An 11,089-nucleotide genomic window follows, 5' to 3' on the forward strand; every position below is an offset into this window, starting at 1 on the left:
TATCAAGTTTTACAGTTCATTATGCACACAAAGTATATACACATACTAACAGAGACACAAACATACATGGCATGGGTAACTGATTTGTGAAGAAAACTCAGGTTTATAAATATAGATATATTGATGGATCTTATGATACTTCATTGCTTTCACTAAAACTGCACGTTAATGAAATTGTTAATTAAAAAAACTATCAAATTTTAATGGGTCAATATTCTCTTTTGCAAAGTTATCAAGAGCAATAAGCAGGCCAGAGCATTTACTGCAGCATCAAAATTACTGCAACATCAAAATTAAACAATTAAATTCAACAAGTAAATATAAATATATTAATAATAAAGAAACAAGAAATTTCATTCTAGGAACAAATTAATACATTATTCAAAACAATCGTTCTTAAATTTTTTTCTTAGTATTATGTATGTCAACTAGATTTAACAGGCAAGCAAAACATGAAAAAAAAATTAAAAAATTTTAAATCAATTAAAACTAACCTTCCTCTAGATGCAGCAATGAACCCAAATAATCCAAATGAAACTATGAAACAAATCCAACTCAAAACAGAAAATTTCTCAGTAAGTAAAATAATAAATTCACGTTTTTGCTAAATAAAAAAAACCTACCCCATCTTCTCCCTTAAATAACCTCGCCTTCGCCCGAACGGTCACCTGCCAACTCGAACGGTAACCTACCACCTCGAATGGTCCTCTTTGCAAGCTCAGCTCGAATGGTCCTCTCTGCAACCTCTTTCTCCTCTGCGATAGTCTTCTGAGAGCTCGGGAAGGTTTTGAAAAGACGAAGCAAATCTCGCAGGATAGCCCTGTGAGATTTACCACGTGTCACATCGCGAATGGATTTCAGGCGCAAATCTCGCAGCTTGGTCTTGCGAGATTTGCACCACGCGTCACCTTCCCGCTGGCTGCTCTCTTCAAATCTCGCAACTCCAAACTGCGAGATTTGGTCCAGCGTCGCTATGCGTCACCTTCCCGCTGGTTCTCTTGTTGCCACGCGTCGAAGACAGAGCGGCCCATGAGTTTAAATCTCGCAGCATGAAGCTGCGAGATTACGTGAGCATTACTTTGGGAAAATTTTTCCCAATCAGAGTGTTATTTTATATTTTATTTATATTTAATAATAAAACGGGAAAAAACTCTTGCTTGTAGTGTACAAATTTTCTCTTTTTTTTTTTTTCTTTTTCCAAAGACAACATACACATGTAAACTTCTACACATATTTTTTACTCTTTCTTTTTCTATTTTTTCTTTTTTTGTGTTTTTGTTTTATAATGATAGTAATACTAGTAATAATAATACTAATAAACTACTACTACTAAAAAAATAATAATGATAGCAATAATAAAAATAACAAAAATAATAATATATAATAGTAATAAATATAATAATAATAATAATAATAATAATAATAATAATAATAATAATAATAATAATAATAATAATAATAGTATACTAATAATCATAGTCCTTTTTGTTATTTTCTTACCATTGGACCCTATTCACCGAAAGGAGAGATTCAACCAGAAATTGAAACTTGATTTCCCAAAAATCGAAGGACCCAGATTCCTTTTTTTCAAAATGTCCGAAACTCGGTGAAAATGAACCAGGACTCGGTAAAGACACCGGGACTTGGTAAAATAAAACGAACTCATTGAAAATGAACCGAAACTCTGTACAAATACCGGGACTCGGTAAAAACTTCGGGACTCATTTGAAAATCTAAGACTCCTTGAAGACAACACGAGACTCAATTGAACACATCGGGTTCTTTTTTTTAATAGGGTCCTCCAATTTCCGTGATTCGAAGTCAACTTTTATTACACTGGGTTTTCTCGAAAATGGCCTGGTTAAAATTGCGGTGTCGACACCTTTTATTCTCATGTTTTTCAAAGATCAAATTTCTCCTACACTCTTATTTTGAAAATTATTATTGGAGAAAAATTTTTAAGAGAATTTCTTGGTAGGCTTGAGCATATATGTAATCTCATATATATGTTGCTTGAAAGCCTTATTGAGTTTATTTTTTCAAAGGTCAATCACATTTAAAAAGAAAACCCTAGGCTCTCCTCTCCTTTTATTTGAAAATAATTTTGGATAAAAACCTTGGGTCATTCAAGTATAGCTTTGAGCATATTTTCATTGATAAATATTTTGCTTGAAAAGTTTCTTGAGAAAGGCTAGAGCATATATTCAATTATAATATTTTGCTTGGAAGCCTTTGCATATTTAATTTTAAAAGGTCATTAATAGTGAGGAAAATCATTTTCCATACTCTCAGTTTTAATTGAAAAATATTTTGAGAGAAAAACCCTAACTCCTTTGAGCTTCATTTTATAAATCATATGAGAGTGCATTTAGTTTTTCATATTGTACAAATCAACTTTTTAAAAATCATTTTAATTGTATGCAAATTTTTTTATAAACATGCCCTTCGCGGTTCGAGTTGTGAACCGTGGCCAAGTGAGGGTACATCACTTGAAGAGGATGGCTCTGCCCTATTGAAGGAGTGGACCAAGCGTGAGGTATCACTTGGAGGGGGGGCTCCACCCTATTTGAAGGAGTGTGTCAAGCATTGGGTATCGCCTGAAGAGAAGGGCTCAATCTTGCAAGGAGTGTGTAAAGGGGGACTCCACCCCGCAAGGAGTGTAAACAACTTGGTTCCGCCCGATTAAGCAAGTTGATCAATGAAATCCTTGTGGGTTTGCCCAAGGCGGGTGCAGGACTGATTATTTTAAGGGGCTTTTCAAGAATTAGGTAAGGGAAAGTATTTTATAATCACTTTTAGTAATAGTTAAAATGACTAATTTTGGGTAAAAATCCTACATATACAAGTATAAGTTTTTTTGAACCAAACTAATATTGAAAATACTATTTTAATTATATATGTATTAAATTGAGAAAAATTGTGTGGTTAAGACCATTTTGATAATTAAATGATTATGAGCATAGTGGAATGATGAATTCATTGAGATTGTGAATGCTATTTGGCTATAAATCTTGTTTGGTTAAATATACTGGTTGGATTGTGAACTTTGTTTGGCTGAAAATACTAGATGATTGAGTATACTGTGGTAATTGCGTGGACATGGTTGATTAGTTAGGTGTGTTATTGATCTGTGGTGTGGTTCATGTAAATGACGATATAACGTTGGCAGTGGTATGAGGAGGTCGTTATATCATACCTGGTATAACCATCATATAACGTTGCCAGTGGTATGAGGAGGTCGTTATGTGGGCGTTTATACTGGGAGGTAAACATTGGCAGTGGTATAAGGACGTTGTTTACCTATTTACCATGAACATGTTGATTAGTTTGTCCTGTGTGGACCAGTCCTGTGTGGACACTCATGTTGTGTGTTGATTAGTCCTGTGTGGACACTGATGCTTTGTATTTGATTAGTCATGTGTGGACCAGTCCTGTGTGGACACTAATGTTGTGTGTTGATTAGTTCTGTGTGGACACTGACGCTATATGATTGGATCTTGTATGGATTGATTATGATATGGGTGTATGCGTGAAATTCTATGAAGCGATTGTGTCGACTGTGTATGAATGTTATTTAATTAATTAAGTATTTAGGGTAAAGTAGATTAGTCCACCCGAGGGCTTACTGAGAAAGGTGAGTATGCTGGTAATTAATTGTGGGTACCAGAGTAGAGGGAAGCCACTTGCATGGGCAGGTAATCTTCCCTATTTTGGGTGACTTTACTTGAATACACAAGCCGAGGGCTTACCGAGGAAGGTGAGCGCCCTGGTATTAGCACTAGAGCAGAGGGAACCCACCTGTATGGATGGGTGGATTTCGCTATTCTCAGAAACTAACATTAAAATACTGATTGGTTATGGGTATGTGATTGGATGATAAGGATGTTGATCCTGTGCGATTATGGGCATGTTATATGGCTTCTTGTGAACTGTGTGTACACCTAAGATGGATATTTTAAATTGTATTATAAACACTACAGCCACACACTATTATAAATTATTTCTTCCTTACTGAGAGGTGTCTCACCTCGACATATGCTAAATCTTTTCAGGTTATCCAGGTGATCGAGCTTAGATAGCTCCAGGGCAGGGGTAGTTTTGTGAGTTAAATATAGCAGATCGGATATGTTTTTTTTTTTTAGTTTATGTTAATATATATATATATATATATATTATGGTTTTGTAATAAGAAGGATTAGGTTGTAATTATTATGGACCAACGTATGTAAATATAGCACTCTGGTATTATCTTTTGAGGCTATTTATTATTTCCGCTGCATGAATGGCATCAGAGACTCGTGTCGGTCTCTTAACGCACGGGGCCCCGCATGGCGGGTCTGGGGTGTTACAGTTGGTATCAAAGCATAATGGTCTTGCAGACTTAGGAAAACTAATACCAGAGTATAGGTTAAGTTGAATGGGGGTAGGAATGGGTAGATTAGGGTGTTGATAGGAGTTTGAGTTGTTTCCTAGCTTGGAGGCAGAAATCCTTTAACTGACTTCTGTGATTTTCTGAATCAGTCGACGGTTTCAGAAAACCATGTTAAATCCATCGACGGTGATGTTTCTGAGTTGTGGAACTAAAATTTGGAATTCTATTTTGAAGGTTAAGAAGTTTATGGATAAATTGACATGGATGTTTAATTGAGGATATGGATATTAATTCGGTTTTATATTATGTGATTATGGTATATATAAGGATGTGGAGATTTTTAAATTGCTTTGTTGCACATTTATATTCAGGGATGGATCCTAGAGGCAAGGGTGTGGATGAAGGAGGAGGAAGCAAAATGGGAGCTTCCAGCGGGGACGAGATTGACACCTCTCGGCTGTTACGAGGAATAGCTAGTCAGGTTAGGGAAGAAATGAGACTGGATTTTGGGGGAACAAGCTATCCACTAGTGCACCAGGGTTGCACCATTGATTAGTTTACACATCTGAAACCCTCATCTTTTGAGGGTGACACCGATCCAATTAAGGCTGAGATGTGGATGCAAGAAATGGAGAAAATTCTTGTTGTGTTGAATTGTACTGAGTAGAAGGTCCTCTTCACCACTTTCAAATTGGCTGGAGAAGTTGAACGGTGGTGGCATGCAATGAAATTGTTAGAGGAACAACGGGTGTACTAATAGCAATGACCTGGGGTCATTTCAAGCAGGTCTTCTACGATCGATATTTCCCTGCCACTACTAGCAATGCAAAGGCGGAAGAATTTTTCAACCTAACTTAGGGATGCCTCACTATTCAGAAGTATGCCGCTAGATTCTTGGAGTTGTCTTGTTTTGCACCTTTTGTGGTTCTAGATGAATATCAGAAGGCAAGGTGGTTTGAGAGGGGCCTGAATCGGAGGATCTAAGAACATATGGCGTGTCTGCAGATTCAGGATTTCACAGAGTTGGTGGAGAAAGCTACAATGGCAGAATCAAGTTTGTAGAGGGGTACGGAGGCAGCAAAACGAAGTAAGAGGCTTGCATCTCCACGATCCCAAACAAATGTCAGGAAAGAGTTGTGGAGGGGAGATAGAGATGCAGCAGGTCAGGGGTTAGAAAGAAGTGATCAGGGACGTCAAAATGATTCCTCACGCTGCCTTTGTCCGAGGTGCAATCAGCGGCATTGGGGAGAATACCGAGGTAGGAGTGTTATATGCTACAGGTGCAGAAAACAGGGACACATAGCCCGAGAATGTCGAGACCCGCCAAGTAATGCACCATCCCCTAACCAAAATTGAAACTAAAGGAACAACTTGATGCCTCACGGCAACGGAGGCCCAGCGTGCGTCTATATGTTGGGTACGCTTAAGGAAGGCAACACTAAAGGCCTAGGTAATATGTTTATGAGTAATATATTTATATTAGTATGTGTATTAATGTTGTTTGGTTTGGCATAACTTGTTGTTGTATATGTTTGAATTGTTGAAATTTGTGGATTTGGTTGATTAATTTTAATGGTGTGTAAATGGATGACTAACGAATTTCGGGGGTGAAATTCTTTTAAAGGGGGGAGAATGTAACAACCCGGGAAATTTTAAATAATTTAAAATTATAAGAAGATAAAAGGGGAGGAGGAATAAGTTGGAAAAAGGTGTGCTAACAAGCATTTGTCGACGAATGGATTGGTCTCATCGACGAATGTTCTACTTAGCTCATCGACGAGGTTACGTGTCTCGTCGACGAGGAATTACCGAGAAAGGGTTTTTATAGACTGAAATTTGTTAACAAGTTGGTTGTCTTGTCAATGAACTATGTACAGGACTCGTCGATGAATCCTTGGGTATAAAAAGTGCTTTTCTTTTATTTCAACACAGAATTCTTGCATGCTCATATCCTTATTTTGATTATGACAAATACTCGGGTATTTAATGTCTGCCAAGTTGATGTGCAGGTTCATTTTGGCGGTATCATATGATGGCACTCAGAGACCCTTGGAGGAAAATGAAGACCTTAAAGACCCTAGTTATAATTTAATTGTTGTATTTCTTTGATGTAAAGGGTCTGTAATAGTAATTAGGGCTTATGGCTTATAATAATTGCATGCATCACCTGCTTGATTTATTATGTAAGTTCAAACAAACCGTAAACCAAAATGCCCTTAGAATGACTTTAGGGTTTACCCTTCGCTCGACAGACACCGAACTTTTTCGGTGTCTCTATTTTGGACAAAAATGACCCTAAGACACTCACCATTGCACCTATGTATGTTAAGCACTTGAATAGGGTGAATGTGTATTGAAATAGGGTCGGAATGCACACTTGGTGCACTTTCAGTCGACCGGCCAACATAGTTCATTTTGGCCTGGTCGATCGAACCGGACCTGGGTCAACTGTTGACCAAGGTCCCGGTTGACCGAACCATTTCAGATCAAAATGCCCCAGTCGACCGAAACCTTTTTTGGTCAACATTTTGACCATCCTGGTCGACCGAACCATTTCAGTTCAAAATGCCCCGATCGACCGAACCATTTCAGTTCAAAATGCCCCAGTCGACCGAAACCCTCTTTGGTCAACATTTTAACCATCTGGTCGACCGAACCATTTTCGTACTCCAACTACTTAGTCGACCAAGGGCCCTCGGAAAAATTCTCAGCGGTCTGATTGACCGAACCAGCCAATTCAAATTAGCTTGGTCGACCGAACCTCGGTAAAAATGGAAAATCGCCTTTGGAAAGGCACTTTCAGTCGATCGACCATTCAGTTCAAAATTCTCTTGGTCGATCGAACTTGCCCTGGTTGATCGGACCTCTCGGGTTGCCCTGATTTCTACCGCAGTTAAATATTTTTTAAACATAGTTAAAATGATTTAAACATCATTAAACTTCCCTAATAATACCCAATAGGTCCCCAACGGTCATATTTTCTCTTATGCCTATATATATGAGATCATTTGAGAAAATTAGATGTGATTAACCACCTTGATTAGGAGAAATTCTCTGAAATTTCCAAATCTTATAATACTCATATTTGACCCTCCTACACTCATACTTACCTTCTCATACTGATTAAATCCTCTGTAAGTTGATTGAGTGTTAGTCTAAATAGGTTTGCTCTCCCATTCTTGATTGATTGATTCGATTTTTTACGAGAGCTAAACCTAAGTGTTCTTAGGGGGCTTTTACTAATAAGTCTATCATAAGAAGACTTGCTTAAACTTCTGAGTATTGCATTTGTATTGCAATATCTTAGGAAGCTTGTATTTGTCTTTGGGTTGCAAAATCATTTTCAAAACATACTCAAATATCTGGTGTGATTTATATTGATATTTTTGTGAAAAGATATTTGTGTTTGTGATAGTGATCTTTGTTGCAATATTCACTCACTCATACATTATTTGCAGAATACAAAGATTACACATCCTTTGCAAACCAAGCATATACATCATATGATACTTAGATGCTTGAGATATCTTATTGATTGAAGATACTTGAGACTTGACATCTTTATGTGAACTTATTTGTTGAACATCTTGTGATACAAAGATTGCTTGTTTGTCACTCTTACGTACGCATTACATAGATAGAAAATATCTTTGAGAGTTGAGCTGTTTAGACCACATTGAGCTTACATATTGAATCATATTGTGGTGTATGTTATTACGCACATTTGGGTACATATCTGCTTTACATGAAAGCACAATCACTGTACCATTTGATTGTAATACACATCTGTTGTATTTTCAGGCACGGGCCTGAAGAGGGAGACTAGCCCTAGAATAGTCCCGGATTGGCTTAGACCCAATTAAGAAAGCTAGGTGTGTCGTCCTGTGAAGGCGTATAGGTTGAGGTTAGCCCCGCTAATTGACCTGGTTAAGGTTGAGGTCAGCCCTGTGTTAATTTGACCTGGTTGTAATCGGTGTTGCTCCACCCTTAAGAAGACTATTAGTGGAATCCTCGGGCTTGCGAGCTAGAGGCGGGGACGTAGGCACAGTTGGCCAAACCCCGATAACATATCGTGTGCCTTGTTTATATTTTCGCACTTTATATTTACCGCACATGTATGTTATGGTGTGAATGATGCGTTTGATTTAATTTCCACATCATTTTTATTTACGCATTCGGAAATTGCACAAACAAACCCTAGGTTGTGTATAAATCGCCATTGGATAGATTCACCTAGGAGAAAAAGTTTAAATTTCCAATTCACCCCCCTCTTAGGAATACACCAATTCTAATAGTCTCGTCGATGAGGAATTACCGAGAAGGGGTTTTTATAGACTGAAATTTGTCGACGAGTTGACTGTCTTGTCGACGAATTGTGTACAGGACTCGTCGACAAATCCTTGGGTATAAAAAGTGCTTTTCTTTCATTTCAGCACAGAATTCTTACATGCTTTCCTTCTCTCTTTAGAAATTTAGCCATCCTCCCTTCTCTCTTCGATTTCGGGCCGGATTTCCACCGGTTCGACAATCTGAAGCTACCATAACGCTCCTGGAAGAATTCTATACAAATCTACTGGAGTGGATCGTCGGTGGAGCTAGTTGGGAAATTCATCCCAATTTTAGGGTAAGGCTTTATTCGGTATTTGCCTTTTTTATAGTTATAAGAAAAGTTGTATCCAGAGAAATAATGATATTTTGTTCTGGGGGATGTGGATTTTAAGGTGTTGAGCGGGGAACCCTGCGGGTGCAGGACTGATTATTTTAAGGGGCTTTTCAGGAATTAGGTAAGGGGAAATATTTTATAATAGCTTTAGTAATTGTTAAAATGACTAATTTTGGGCAAAAATCCTACATATACAGGTATAATTTTTTTGAACCAAACTGATATTGAAAATACTGTTTTAATTATATATGTATTAAATCGGGAAAAATTGTGTGGTTGAGACCATTTTGACAATTAAATGATTATGAGCATAGTGGAATGATGAATTCATTGAGATTGTGAATGTTATTTGGCTATAAATCTTGTTTGGTTGAATATACTAGTTAAATTGTGAACTTTGTTTGGCTAAAAATACTAGATGGTTGAGTATACTGTGGTAATTGTGTGGACATGGTTGATTAGTCAAGTGTGTTATTGGTTCGTGATGCGGTTCATGTAAATGACGATATAACGTTGGTAGTGGTATGAGGAGGTCGTTATATCGTACTTGGTATAACCATCATATAACGTTGGCAGTGGTGTGAGGAGGTCGTTATATGGTCGTTTATATTGGGAGGTAAACATTGGCAGTGGTATGAGGAGGTTGTTTACCTATTTACCATGAACAGGTTGGTTAGTTTGTCCTATGTGGACCAGTCCTGTGTGGACACTGATGTTGTGTATAGATTAGTCCTGTGTGGACACAAATTCTGTGCATTTGATTAGTCCTGTGTGGACCAGTCCTATGTGGACACTGATGTTGTGTGTTGATTAGTCCTGTGTGGACACTGATGTCGTGTGATTGGATCTTGTGTGGATTGATTATGATATAGGTGTATGCGTGAAATTATATGAAGCAATTGTGTCAACTGTGTACGAATGTTATTTAATTAATTAAGTATTTAGGGTTAAGTAGATTACTACACCCGAGGGCTTGCTGAGAAAGGTGAGTACGTTGGTAATTAATTGTGGGTACCAGAGTAGAGGGAAGCCACTTGTATGGGCAGGTAATCTTCCCTATTCTTGGTGACTTTACTTGAATACACAACCCGAGGGCTTACCGAGAAAGGTGAGTGCCCTGGTATTAGTACTAGAGCATAGGGAACCTACTTGTATAGACGGGTGGATTTCGCTATTCTTAGAAACTAACATTAAAATACTGATTGGTTATGGGTATGTGATTGGATGATAAGGATGTTGATCCTGTGCGATTATGGGCATGCTATCTGGCTTCTTGTGAACTGTGTGTACACCTGAGATGGATATTTTAAATTGTATTATAAACACTACAGCCACACACTATTATAAATTATTTCTTCCTTACTGAGAGGTGTCTCACCCCGGCATATGCTAAATCTTTTCAAGTTATCCAGGTGATCGAGCTTAGATAGCTCCAGGGCGAGGGTAGTTTTGTGAGTTAAATATAGCAGGTCGGATTTTTTTTTTTTAGTTTATGTTAATATATATATATATATTATGGTTTTGTAATAAGAAGGATTAGGTTGTAATTATTATGGACCAACGTATATAAATATAGCACTCTGGTATTTCCTTTTGAGGTTATTTATTATTTCCGCTGCATGAATGGTATCAGAGACTCGTGTCAATCTCTTAACACACCGGGCCCCGTGTGGTGGGCCTGGGGCGTTACACACACACACTCTCTCTCTCTCTCTCTTTCTTATCTGCTTTACATTTCTGCACATGTATGCTTGTTCATTTATTGTGATTATTATTTTTGCATACACGCATTTATTTTAATTGGGATATGGCACAATGAATTAGCTAATTTAATTTAACTTAAAGTTTTTAAAACCTAATTCATCCTCCCTCTTGGGATCACACCGTTCCCCTCAATTAGTATTAGAGCCTGGTTGTAATAAGTTTAACCACTTTTTGTATAAAGATTGCAATGGCTTATGTAGGTGTATCCCTATTTTGAGAGGGTCAAATCCTTTGCAAATCTTCCACTGTTTTGATTGTGTAGATTTTACCTTTTGAAAATTGAAAATGAT

Source organism: Malania oleifera, chromosome 13 (assembly GCF_029873635.1).
Source record: "Malania oleifera isolate guangnan ecotype guangnan chromosome 13, ASM2987363v1, whole genome shotgun sequence".
In the NCBI taxonomy this organism is placed as follows: domain Eukaryota; kingdom Viridiplantae; phylum Streptophyta; class Magnoliopsida; order Santalales; family Ximeniaceae; genus Malania; species Malania oleifera.